Source organism: Zingiber officinale, chromosome 4B (assembly GCF_018446385.1).
Source record: "Zingiber officinale cultivar Zhangliang chromosome 4B, Zo_v1.1, whole genome shotgun sequence".
Lineage (NCBI taxonomy): Eukaryota > Viridiplantae > Streptophyta > Magnoliopsida > Zingiberales > Zingiberaceae > Zingiber > Zingiber officinale.
The window spans coordinates 113227267-113241546 of record NC_055993.1 but is presented as its reverse complement, the minus strand read 5'-3'; positions in this window follow the sequence as shown (position 1 = coordinate 113241546).

The window sequence follows — 14280 nt, the reverse complement described above, 5'->3', positions numbered from 1 at the left end:
CCCCCCCCCCCCCCCGACAAAAGCGGCGCCGCACGGAGACACCACTCCGCTCGGCTTCATCTGCGGTCCATCCTTCCGAGTGGACCACGGCTGATTCTCGAGGCAAAGCTCCAGCGGTCGAGGCGATATCGTCCGATCGAACCCCATCGCAATTGGACGCGTCGGCGGACCCTCTTGAGGTCGTTCCAGTCAGCGTCCTTCCGCCCGCTCCCCGCCAAGTCCAGTGTTCAACAATTTTGTCCCAGTTCTCGGCGCCGGCTTCCGATCCTTCTCCCGCTTCCGCCCAGACGACCCCCAGTCGGCGCCGCACCGTCCGGGTCTCCCTGCATCTCCCCACCGAGGAATTAATGCCCGAAGCCGATCGGCCTACCGCGCCCGAGCACACGATCACTTTGAAAGGGCCTCTAGTCGAAATGTGGGCTGACGCTCAGGCGCGCGTGGCGATGATTCCGCTCAGCAATCTAGCCAACAGCCACATGCAGCAGGCCACTGGGGTAAGCGTGTTCTCTGAAGTCCTTTTTGCATTCTTTCCGATCGGCTATTAATGATTTTGTTAATTGCAGAGATGGGTAGAGGAGATCGCTGTCTCCAATCGTTTAGCGATGGTAGACGAAGAGCTAAAACGGTTAAGGAGCTCGGGTGGCGCTCCTTCCCAAGGCCCATCATATGCTGAGCTGCAGAAGGAGCTTAAAAAGACCCAAGAGTTGTTGGAGGGCGAACGGAAGAAGACGGCCGACCAGACTCATAATTTGGCCGAACTTGATCGTCTGAATAAATCATTGGATCGCAAGATAAGCCTAGCGACCGAGCGGAAGAAGACAGCTATCTCCGATCTGGAGAAGAAGAATGTAGAGGCTCGGGGCCTGGAGCAGAAAGTGAAAGAGCTGATGGAGTAGCTTGATGGAGAGAAGGCGGGCCGCTCGGCCGATGCAAATAAGCATAAGGAAGAGCTGAAAACTCTACAGGAGTCCCTCGCAGCCTCCCAAGCGACATTCAAGGAATATCAAGACGCCGAGCCTGGCCGAGTCGCAGCCCTGCGGTTAAACTACATCCGTTCGGCCGAATTTTCAGAGAAAGTCTGTGAACGGATGTACACTGCCTTCGACCTTGCTATGACCGCCACCACAACATATTTGAAGTCCAAGGGTCTTCTTCCCGACTCCGCTCTTATCCCGGCCGCAGATCAAGTGACGCTCCTCGACAACATCCCGAAGGACCTTTACGATTATCTAGAATAGAAATTTATATGTAATTCGGCCGCTCGGCCAAAAAACTATCCTTTTTGTAATTCGGTCGTTCGGCTTTAATTTCTCTAATGATATGTCATCCTTTTGCTTGCTTTTTTTTTTCTTTGTAAGTCAATACGTGTGATGTCCGCTCGGCTACCCAACTTCTGTTCATGTTTCCTCACCTCTCCCCGTGATTCGCTTTTCATCCCCCCTCCCTTCTGTTCAAAAGGGATTTTTTATGAAGTATTTTGCATAGCTAGTCCGCTCAGCTGAATATATCCCGTTTACCAAATGGGATTTTCGCTAGATGTTCACGAAGTACCTTTGGTGGTCTTCCGGCCGAAGGGTTTATAGTCGCCGGCGTGACTCTCGATCTTTAACGTCGGAGCTCGACGGTCTTCCGGTCGGAGGGTTTATAGTCGCTGGTGCGACTCTCGATATTTAACGTCGGAGCTCGACGGCCTTCCGGCTGGAGGGTTTATAGTCACCGGCGCGACTCTCGATATTTAACGTCGGAGCGCGACGGTCTTCCGGCCGGAGGGTTTATAGTCGCCAGCGCGACTTTCGATATTTAACGTCGGAGCTCGACAGTCTTCCGGCCGGAGGGTTTATAGTCGCCGGCGCGACTCTCAATATTTAACGTCGGAGCTCGACGGTCTTCCGGCCGGAGGGTTTATAGTCGCCGGCGTGACTCTCGATATTTAACGTCGGAGCTCGATGGTCTTCCGGCCGGAGGGTTTATAGTCGCCGGCGCGACTCTCGATATTTAATGTCGGAGCTCGACGATCTTCCGGCCGGAGGGTTTATAGTCGCCGGCGCAACTCTCGATATTTAACGTCGGAGCTCGACGGCCTTTAAGGCTAATTTCAACACTGCCGTTCGGCGAAGGTTGCCAAATGCGTTTCTTATCATTTTGCTTCCTGCATTAAAAGAACACAGGCAACCAAGAGATACACAAAATGAATTACATCAGCGCACCTCTCACCCAGCTCGGTACGGCTGGAGATGATTTGCGCTCCATGGTCGATCCAGTTGTCGTCCGTCCTCATCTTCCAGATAATAAGCATCCGAGCGGAGTTTTTCGATGACTTTGAAGGGACCCGCCCAAGGAGCCTCCAGCTTGCCAACGTCTCCGACCGGCTTTACTTTCTTCCATACTAAGTCGCCAACCTGGAACGCTCTGGGAATCACGCGCCGGTTATAATTCTGCTTCATCCTCTGCCGGTACGCCATCAGCCGGACGGACGCCTTGGCTCGCTCTTCATCGATCAAGTCCAACTCCATGTTCCTCCGCTCGGCGTTGTCATCATCATAGTTCTGGATCCGCACGGACTTGACACCGACTTCAATCGGGACCACTGCTTCGCCTCCATACACTAAATGGAATGGCGTGACTCCCGTTCCCTCCTTTGGGGTCGTGCGGATAGCCCATAAGACGCCCGGCAGTTCGTCCACCCAACTTCCTCCTGTGTGGTCCAGTCGGGCTCGAAGAATTCTGAGCATTTCTGTATTGGTTACTTCCGCTTGGCCGTTACTTTGGGGATACGCCACGGAAGTGAAGTGTTGCTCGATGCCATAACTTTTGCACCATTCTTCGAGCTGCTTCCCGATGAACTGTCGTCCGTTATCAGATACGAGCCGGCGAGGAATGCTGAACCGACATATTATGTGCTGCCAGATAAACTTTTTGACCATTTGTTCTGTGATCTTCGCCAGCGGCTCGGCCTCACCCATTTGGAAAGTAGTCGACCGCCACCAGTAAAAACTTCCGCTGACCGGTCGCCATAGGGAACGGACCCACGATATCCATTCCCCACTGATCGAACGGATAGGAAACTGTAGATGCCTTCATTTCCTCCGCCGGTCGGTGGGAGACGTTGTGGTACTTCTGGCAGGAGAGGCATGTCGCGACGGTCCGAGCAGCGTCTGCTTGTAGGGTTGACCAAAAATATCCGGCCAGCAGGATCTTCTTGGCTAACGATCGTCCGCCCGGATGTCCTCCGCACGATCCTTGCTGCACCTCCTAGAGGATGTACTCTGCGTCTTCCGAGCTCACACATTTCAAAAGTGGGCGGGAGAAAGCCTTCTTGTAGAGTTGATTTCCAACGAGTGTGAACCGGCCGGCTCTCCTCCTTAATAGCTGGGTTGTCTCCCGATCGGAAGGTGTAGCACCCGAGCGGAGAAACTCCATGATGGTTGTCCTCCAATCGCTAGGGAATGCTAGGCCCTCCATCCGGTCGATATGTGCCACCAAGGATACTTGTTCAATTGGTCGTTGTATGACGACCGGTGATATTGAACTTGCAAGTTTGGCTAACTCATCTGCAGCCTGGTTCTCCGCTCGGGGTATCTTCTGGATAATGACCTCTCTGAAGTTGACCTTGAGCTTTTCAAAGGCTTCAGCGTAGAGTTTGAGCCGAGCGTTGTTAATCTCGAAAGTGCCCGAGAGTTGCTGAGCGGCCAACTGGGAGTCCGAATGGATTGTCACCTGACCGGCACCTACATGGCGAGCTGCCTACAAGCCGGCTATGAGGGCTTCATACTCCGCTTCGTTGTTTGTGTCTCTGCATTCCAACCGGACGGATAAATGCATCCGTTCTTCTTGTGGAGAGAGCAATAGCACCCCAATTCCGCTTCCGAGCAGAGTGGACGACCCATCCACAAAAATTTTCCACATAGCTTTGGGCTCGGGCTTTTGCACCTCGGTAACAAAATCTGCCAAGGACTGTGCCTTTATCGCCGACCGGGGTTGATACTGAATATCAACTCACTCAACTCCGTTGTCCATTTGATAAGCCGTCCGGACGCTTCTGGGTTCAACAGCACTCTCCCCAATGGGCTATTCGTCCGGACGATGATTGTATGTGCTAGGAAATAAAGACGAAGTCTCCGAGCGGTGAGGACCAAAGCAAAAGCCAGCTTCTCGAGTCCGGTGTAGCGAGATTCAGCATCTTTTAAAATATAGCTTAAAAATACACAGGTTCTTCTCCACTCGCCCTCACTAATACCAAGCCTACTGCCTGCTCGGTTGAAGATAAATAGATACATAGCGGCTCACCCATAGTTGGCTTGGCTAGCACGGGCAAAGAGTTCAGATATGCCTTCAATTCTTCAAATGCCTTATCGCATTCCTCGTCCCAATGGAACTTAGTAGCTTTGCGCAGGATTTTGAAAAAAGGGAGGCTCCGGTCGGCGGTCTTGGAGATGAATCTGGACAACGCAGTTATCCGACCGGTCAGGCGCTGTACTTCTCTTAGATTTCTCAGGGGCGGCATATCTTGCAACGCTTTGACCTTGCTTGGATTTGCCTCTATGCCCCGCTCGATCACTATATAACCCAAAAAACGCCCTCCTTTCGCTCCAAACAAACATTTCTGAGGGTTGAGTTTGACTCCATACTTCCTCAGCGTTCGGAAGGTCTCCTCCATGTCCGCAAAAAGATCGGCCGCTCGGACGGACTTAATGAGAATATCATCCACGTATACTTCTAAGTTACGTCCGATCTGCTCCTTGAATACTTTATTCATCAAGCGCGGCACTTGGTGGTAAGTTACGTCCGATCTGCTCCTGCGTTCTTTAATCCGAACGGCATTACATTGGAGCAGTAAGTGTCATCGGCTGTGACGAAGCTTACTTTCTCTTGATCTTCGTGGGCGAGCGGCACTTGGTGGTAACCTTGATAGGCGTCTAGCATGCATATTAACTCGCACCAGGCCGTGGAGTCCACCAGCGGATCGATCCGAGGCAGAGGGTAGAAATCTTTTGGGCATGCTTTGTTGAGGTCTCGGAAATCAATGCAAACTCTCCATTTGTTGCCCGATTTGGAGACTAGCACTACGTTCGCCAACCAGCTCGGAAACTGTACTTCACGTATGTGGCCGGCCTCCAAGAGCTTCTCTACCTTCGCTCGGATGACGACATTTTGTTCGGCGCTGAAGTCCCTCTTCTTTTGCTTCACCGGCCGAGCGTCCGGTCGGACGTGAAGCTCATGTTGTGCTATTCTTGGCGAAATTTCCTGCAGCTCATGCGTCGACCAAACGAAAACGTCACAATTTCTCTGAAGATATTTGATTACCTCTTCTTTCTGGCTTGTCTCCAGATTGGCCGCTATAAAGGTGGTTGCTTCCGGTCGGGTCGGGTGGATTTGCACCTCCTCTTTTTCTTCATAAACCAAAGAGGGCGGCTTCTCGGTTATGGCGTTCACCTCGATCCGTGACGTCTTCCGCGCGGAATTAGCTTCGGCTCGGACCATCTCGACGTAGCATCGCCGAGCCGCCAGTTGGTCTCCCGTACTTCTCCAACTTTATCTTCGACCGGGAACTTGATTTTCTGGTAGAAGGTGGAGACAGCCGCTCGGAACTCACTGAGTGCCGGTCGCCCCATGATGACGTTATATGCTAAGGGAGAGTCAACCACGACGAAGTTTGTCGTCCGCGTCCTTCTGAGCGGCTCTTCTCCCAGCGAAATTGCCAATCGGGCTTGTCCGACCGGCAGAACTTCATTGCCCGTAAACCCGTAGAGGGGGGTTGTCATGGGCAGCAGCTCAGCTCGATCGATTTGCAGTTGGTCGAAAGCTTTTTTGAATATGATGTTGACCGAGCTGCCTGTATCAACGAAAATGTGGTGAATAGTATAATTAGCTATTACTGCTTTGATGAAGAGGGCGTCATCATGTGGCACTTCGACTCCCTCCAAGTCCCTGGGCCCGAAGCTGATTTCGGGCCCGCTTGCCCGTTCTTGGCTGCAGCCGACCGCATGAATCTGGAGCTGCCTGACACTTGCTTTCCTTGCTCTGTTGGAATCACCTCCGGTCGGCCCGCCTGCGATGATGTTGATCTCGCCGCGGGACGTGTTGCTTCTATTTTCTTCCTCCCGGGCGGACGACCTAGGCAGCTCTTTAGACACCCGGGGATTATCCTCGTGCCTCTGAGGACGATACCGCTCGGGAGACTGTTGCTGTCGCCTGTCAGATATACGCTAATCGGCTTCATGGTGTCGATGTCTTCTGTCGGATGATGACGATCGGCGATGGCTACTTCGAGGAGTGGGGTGGGCGATCTGGGGAAGGCTTCGGCAGTCTCTTGTATTATGCGTGTTAGTCCAATGGAACGAGCAAAACATTGGGGTCCATACTTTCTTTTTTGGTTTCGGGTTTAGGCCGCTCAGCAGATACCTCTTGAATGGCGTGGGATCTTGCATGTTGCCGAGGGCGGGCTGCTTCAGCTCGCGGTCCTCTAGGCGGCAGGTGACCAGTGTACGGCTTCCGCTCGGCGGGGGATTGTCGCTCGGTTGGAGCTTCTTTCCTTCGGGCCGCTTGGGCTTCTTCCACGTTGATGTACTCATTGGCCCGGTGCAGCATATGATCATAGTCCCGGGGTGGCTTTCGAATGAGCGAGCGGAAGAAGTCACCATCTGTCAGACCCTGAGTGAATACATTCATCATTGTTTCTGAGGTGACCGTTGGAATATCCATGGCCACCCCGGTTGAATCGCTGGATGTAAGCTCGGAGCGATTCTCTGGGCTCTTATTTGATGGCGAATAGACTGACACTAGTCTTCTGATAACGCCGACTGCTTGCAAAATGGTGGAGGAAGGTCGTGCGGAAGTCCTTAAAACTTGTGATGGATCCGTCCGGCAGCCTCCGAAACCACCGTTGCGCCGATCCCGAGAGAGTGGTAAGGAATACCCGGCACTTTACTCCATCTGTGTATTGGTGTAGGGTAGCGGTGTTGTCGAACTTACCCAGATGATCGTCCGGGTCGGTGGTTCCATTGTATTCCCCGATCGTCGGTGGAACATAATGCTTTGGCAGAGGGTCCCGCAGGATGGCCTCTGAAAATTGTCGGTTGATCCGCTCGGGAGAGGCGTCGGTTCGGGGAGCCTTGCCTTTTCTGTTGTCTCACATAGGCGCCTCATCGGCTGAAGATCCTCGATCACGGTGAATTGCTGCAACTTCGGGAGGCGTACGGAATAAGGCTCGATGAAATGGAACCGTGCCAGGCGGTGCTTCCGCTCGGCCTCCGGTCGCGGACGTCGCTTGCTGCTCCATCCGCTCGGCTTGTGCCTTCTGTTTTTGTTATTCCACGAGCTTAGCCGCTCTTACCTCGATTAGAGCGTCAAGCTCCTCCTGGGAGAGCATGACGGCGTGCTGTCGTCCAGCTTCGTCCATCTCTTCTGCTCGGATGCAGGTGCGTTCCCACAGACGGTGCCAAATTGATCCTATCCGAACGCTGAATTGATGGACGCTGGGCATGTGGCGCTCTCCAGACCGATGACGTGGCTCTCTGACTGGCCGTATGGAGCTCCGGCGAACCTGCAAAGAAGTTGGGCCGGGAAGGGGTTCCCGGCGACGACCCTCCGACGCTCAAGTCAGGCAAGAGTAAGCGAAGGAAGTGGCTTCAAAAATGGAAGATCGCGTACCTCCGGCGAAATGTGAAGGCTCTTTTATAGAGCTGTGGGGAGGCTCGTGCACACCTACCGAGGCGTACACGTGTCCTGATACCATACCTTAGCATGGGCTTGTCAGAGGAACATGCCTGATGCCATACTATTACAGTCTGATCACCTCTTTGATGGGACAGCAAATCCTTCCTTCGTACGATTATATGTATGGCCTGGTCGTCGAACATACCTGCTGTCAGAAAATGATGTTCCCGAAAGTCCCCTTGCCCTTGTCTTCTTTTTCCCGACGCCAAGCGTCCAAGCGCTCGGCCATCTCCAATCGTCCGACCGGGCCTAAGTATAGGTCCGACCAGGTGCTTGGCTGAGACGGCTTCCACAGTCTGGATGTTTTATGCTTCGGCCGAGCGGGTTGCCCGCTCGACCCGGCGACCCTATTCCCATGAGCGTCAGAACCCCGAGTCCTCGCCGGGTCGCCTTTGATTCCGCTAGGATCCCGCTCGTCCGGTCGACATCCTCTTCTTCGGTCGGTCGTTTGACCTTTGACCTCCACATGACGTTGACTTACCTCAAAAGGGGGTCCCCCGTCGTTACCGCCGGATCAACTAGTAAACTTAGCAAATCATCAAATAAAAGTATGTTCACACTTATAGACACGTTTATTGTTGATTTATATAGATGTTATCGTACTTCTTGAATTGCACCAGTGCATCAATGGCGTGGGGAGCTCTTCATCTTCTTGCCTTCTTCCTTCTGTGTTTCATCGTCGTTGGACTCGACGTGGTGGTGCCAGTAAATCAGTCGGTGAGGGTGGCCCAAGACAACACTGACAACTTCAACACAATTGGGGAAGCGATTACTTTCGCCCTTAACAACACACTACTTCACCATCTGCATCAGCGAAGGGGTGTACCGGGAGAACGTGATCATGCCCAAGAAGAAAACGAACCTTATTTTGATTGGTGCAGGAACAAATTGGACAGTGATCACATCCAACCGCAGCTTCCGCATGATCTAATATTAAATTAATAATTAATGTTCAAATGCTTATAATGATAATGTGATCAGAGAGACGAACCGGTACACAATGGAGGCGTTGATCAGTGATGGGGATTGGATTCCGGCCACTGGTGTGCAGTTCCAATTAGGGCTGGAAAAAAATATCGAAATATCGAAATACAAAAAAATTGTACCAAAAAATACTGTATATATCGAAATTTTCAGTATACCGAAAAATTCGATACGGTATCATACCATACCGAATTTGTCGGTAACGGTAACAATTTAAAATATTTCGGTATACCGAAATATCGAGTAACTATAGATTAAATGATTAATTTAGATTCTCCTAAAGCCTAAACCAAACCCTAAATGACCCCAAACCATGTTCCCTTCTTGTACAGCCGACGCACACGTCGCGACTCACAATTCTCTCCTTGAGCGGCCGACGCTCACGTCGCGATTCTTCTCCTTGGTTCCTTGGCTCCTTGCGCAGCCGACGCTCACGTCACATCGCCATTCTTCTCCTTCCACAGTCGACCACCGCACGTAGTCGCCGGAGAAGATGCACAGCAACTTAGAAACTTCTTCTCCAGCCCTAATATTTTTTCCCTTCATTGAATCTGAAGAAATCTAATCACCGAGCTCTGTTCTGAGAGCTGTGCTTGCGCAAGTTCTTGTCTGATTTACTGGTGAGTTTTAGCTTTTGTTTCTTTGGTGGATTTATGGTATTTTTAGTAGGGATTGAAGCCTATATGCTTCTCCTATTTTTCCAGCTAGCATTTAGTTATTTCTGGCAAGATTTCGATGAGTCTCCGACGAGCCACCACCCTGGGACCACCAGCTACTAGTTTAATCTTCAATCTTGCATATTTGGATCTGAAATCCCAACTCTTATTCTTATATGATCACTGCTCTTTATTACAAGAGAATTATTTTTTATATATTATATGTAATATATATATAACTTCAGCATGACGGTATTTTATCGATACTATACCAACATTTCGGTATACCGAATATGGTATCGGTATCATTTTTTAGAATACTGATTTTTTCGGTACGATATACGGTATTCAATTTTGGGTACGATATACCGTACCGACTCATGCCTAGTTCCAATCAAACCTGTGCTAGCGAGAAGCAATCAGTTTATTGATTTCTGATGAATTCTTTTTGGAACAATCCTCTTCCAGATTCGATCAAGTTCCTCATTGTCAATTGAGATTCAAATTATGTATCATGCATTTTGTTTAATTCCAAGACGTGTTCTAGAGACTTTAGGTATTTCCTTGAAATGATCTTTGATTGCTCTGAGTTATCTTGTTTGAGTCGTTCCACACCTATTACTCCCCATCATTTTGAATCACTACTACCAAACTCCCTCGTTTCTAGAGACTTTGGCAAGTTGATGAAATTCTGTTCACACTCATCCTTGCTAAAAAAAAAAAATGGTAACAATACACTTTCTTTATTTGCATATGTATTTATGGTAATACGATACTTTGGTAATTTGATGAAGTTATGTTCACACTTATACGTATTTATGGTATACGAGACTTTAGTAATTTGATGAAGTTATGTTCACACTTATACGTACTTTTGTTGCTAATCTATATAAGATGCTATTGCAGTTCTTCAATTGCAGCATTGATTAATGGCGTGGGATTGCGGCAGTGCTATGGCATGGAGAGTTCTTATTATCTTCTGCCTTCTCTACATTAAAAAAAAAATACTATTATTACCGACTGAATATTCCGTCGGTATTTCGTCGATATTTGGCATTACCGACGGAATTCATGATATCGGAAGTATTTTGGTCGGAATTCACTTTACCGACGGAATAGTATACCCATCGGGAATTACCGACGGAATTATATTTTCCGTCGGTAAATTACCGACTGCATATTTTACCCGTCGGTAAAAAACCAAACGGTGGTAAACGGAGATTTCCGACGGAATCCCTGATCCGTCGGTAATTTTCGACGGAATCACTGATTCCGTCGGGAATAGGCCGACGGAATCATCGATTCCGTCGGCAATATATCGCAAACTTTTACTGTTCTTTCGATATTTTACCGACGGAAAATATAATTCCGGCGGTAAAAAACTGAGAAAATTTTAAAACCCAGCCCCTGTTTTACTCGTTTCCCATATACAATTTTAATACAAATACAAACCATCACAAACGATGGCATCACAAACACAATTCATGCATATATCACAATCCACATAATATATTAACAACATACAACAACAAGATCACAATATAAATCAATCCACAATGTCCAAAATACAACATACAACAAATACATAAACATAACTGAACGACAAATAAAAAATCTCCAAAATATAATAAAATCTAAATATCAAGTTCTCACAATCATAAGTATAAGTATCTAAAAGTATATAAGTGAACGACAAATACAAAATATCCAAAATACATACCATGATATATCACCTGTATATATATCCGAATATAATCCTGTAAAAGTCAAATACAATAGATTATGATTAGAATAAATCGATGCAAATGTAATATAACTCAAACATTGTTATATATAACTAATTTTACTTATAAAAAAAATACCTGGATTATATTTTGGATAACCAATAATAGTGGTGATGGTGAATGTATCAGTATGAACTCCTGAAAAATGTAAAACACTTTAAGATAAGCATCTAATAATATCCCAATAGAATAAATATATTTGACTTAATGAATTTCTAATAAATTCTAAAAAAAATCAAGTTATAGTTAAACATACCTCAAAAAAAAATCTAATCATCAGCTGGGTCTGATAGGTCTAGGGTCTCCTCTGACTGGGGCTGCTGTGATGGGTCTCATCGTGCAATGATTGCTTGCATCTGGGCCAATGTCTGCTCCTGTGCAGTCCACTTCTTCTCCCACCTCTGATCCATGGTAGTCATCTGAGTCTTCAAGTCTTGGTTTTCTTTTCTTAATGACTCCACCTCAGAAGAAGAAGAAGAGGAAATCGCACGGCCCCTAGGAGTCCTCGAGCGATCAAATACCACCTTGGCCTGGGATCCAAGGCCGTAGAGGGAGGAGTTCTTTGTCCTTCCACCCACAACATCATAATAAATTTCATTTATTTCCTGGGTGGATAGATCCTGTGACTCCCCTCCCTCTACTGGCGGCTGAGATGCCTGAGCAACCCTGCTTGTCATTTCCTCCTGTGTAGAAAAAATATACAATTTATATCTTATACACAATTATTAAAGCTAATTAATCATTATTAAAGATTAAATATAAATTGTAAGTTAATAATTCAAACCCCAATGTTCTTTGATCGATCATCAACATATGTGTCATCCTTTCTCTGGTGAGTCTTGAGAAAGATCTCCAAGCAAGTGGGTTGTCTTTCTAAAGAACGCTCCTACATGCACAAATAAATTTGGCTAAAATTATACAAGTTCATTAATAAATAAAAATTTAATTTATATAACTTTAAATTAAAATTATCAGATCCATAGTGTGCTCAACAATGGATCGAGATCCTGATGTATGCCGAGCAGATCCGGTACTCGGGTCACCTGGCTCTGTATTCCTATTCGCTCGAGCTTTTAGGGCCTTTGTCTGTTATCTTTCTACAGACCAAGTGGTCGTCCATGCACTCCAAATCTCGTCGGATACATAAGCAGGCGTGTGTCATCCTTTCTCACATAGTATAATAGGTCTTTGTACAACTTGGCACAATAAATATTCCAAGTTTTTGCAAATTCTACCTCGTGCCCCTTCTCCCATGTATATGTTTTCTGCAATTAAAAAATAAAATTTTAGTATATTAAAGGATAAGTATAATGTACATATTCAATTTACTTACCACAAATTCTTGATAATAGAAATCCTTAGTTGCAGCATCTACATGTCTCTATGTAGTCCTAGATATGTAGACTCTTTCCTTAAATTTTCGTGTGATATAAGTGGATACTCGATGGCCGTCGGGAGTAAACCTACATATAAGCAATATTAAGACATAAGATATATGTTATAAATAAAGAACTTGAATTACTAATAATAAAAAAATACTTACGACTCTCCAACAACCCTAAGGACGGTGGATCCACGGAGTGGTGCTGGAAGATCTCCCTTGATACCTTATATCTACAAAAACATATTACAGCACATCATAATAAGTCTTTAATAACATAATAAATAAGCAACAAAACATGATTAAAGCATAACTTACTAGATGAATAATAATGCTAAAATTTAATCAATGCTAGACTCTGGAAGCATTTCTACTCAACATTAACAGTTTGTAAGTCGTCGTCGCTAGACTCTGTTAGTTCAACAAAATCCTCACTGTTGGATTTCTCTCCATCATCTATCTCCTCATCAGTGACATTACCATCTACAAGTAATTGTGATGTAGATTTGAGTTGTGAATCAACCGAATGTCTCTCTATTTCGTCATTCTGAAATGCATCATGGTTTTGAGCAGTAATGATGTTCGACATTTCTATGGTAGAACGAGACTTCAATCGACAAACAGACAACCATTCACTAGCTCTTCTTCTCTTCATAGGATATTCAAGATAAACAACCTGACCCGCTTGTATTGCAAAAATGAAAGGTTCAAACTTATTGAACCTTCTGTTTGCATTAACCTCTACTAAATTATAATTTGGATGTATTCTGGTACCTGTTCTTGGGGTTGGATCATACCATGAGCATTTGAACAACACACACCTTTTTATCGGTAATGCAGGATACTCAACCTCTATAATTTCCTCAAGTCTACCATAGTAATCAAACTCAGTGTTATTGGTGTCGATAGATCCTTTAACGCAGACACCAAAATTAAAAGTTAATCTCTACGAATCTCATTGTCTCACATGGAATTTGAGACCATTAACATAGTAACCCGAATAGACCATTATTTGGCGTAGGGGTCCAGATGCAAGATTCAATATTCTATCATCTTATACATTAGATATTCTTCGGTCTTTCACCTATCAAAATAGTAATAAGAAAAATTAGGACCGAACTTATTTTAATAAAGAATTATGAAAATTTCTCTAACTCACATATATTTGAAACCATAATGCAAATTCGGTCTCTAACTTTTCAGCAACCTCACTTGCAGTCATTGATAGATTTTGAAGATATAATTGTTGCTCATACAGGCTTTGAAAGAAGGTAATTATAAGAAAATTAGGATATCAAGCAATTAAGTACAACGAAATAAAAGCTTGATTAGAGAAGTTAACTTACTTTATGTAGGGTTTGACCTCATCACAATTTAAGAGTATGTATGTTCTTGCAGCATGGTATTCTTGTTGAGTTAACCATCTAGAAACATATGCACCAATTGGTTTATCAGAAAATTTGAAAATAGAAAGCATCGATGGATCTATATTATGAGTATCATCGGAATTTCTAGGACATTTGTTGTGTCTAGTTTTAACATTATCAGCAAAATAATAAGAGCAGAAAGAAGATGCTTCCTCCACCAGATAAGCATTACATATTGACCCTTCAACTCTTGCTTCATTACGAACATTATTTTTTAATTTTCTCAAAAATCTTTCAAATGGGTACATCCATCTGTACTGCACAGGACCAGCTATTCGTGCCTCATATGGTAAATGTACCGGTAGATGTTCCATTAAATCAAAAAAACTTGG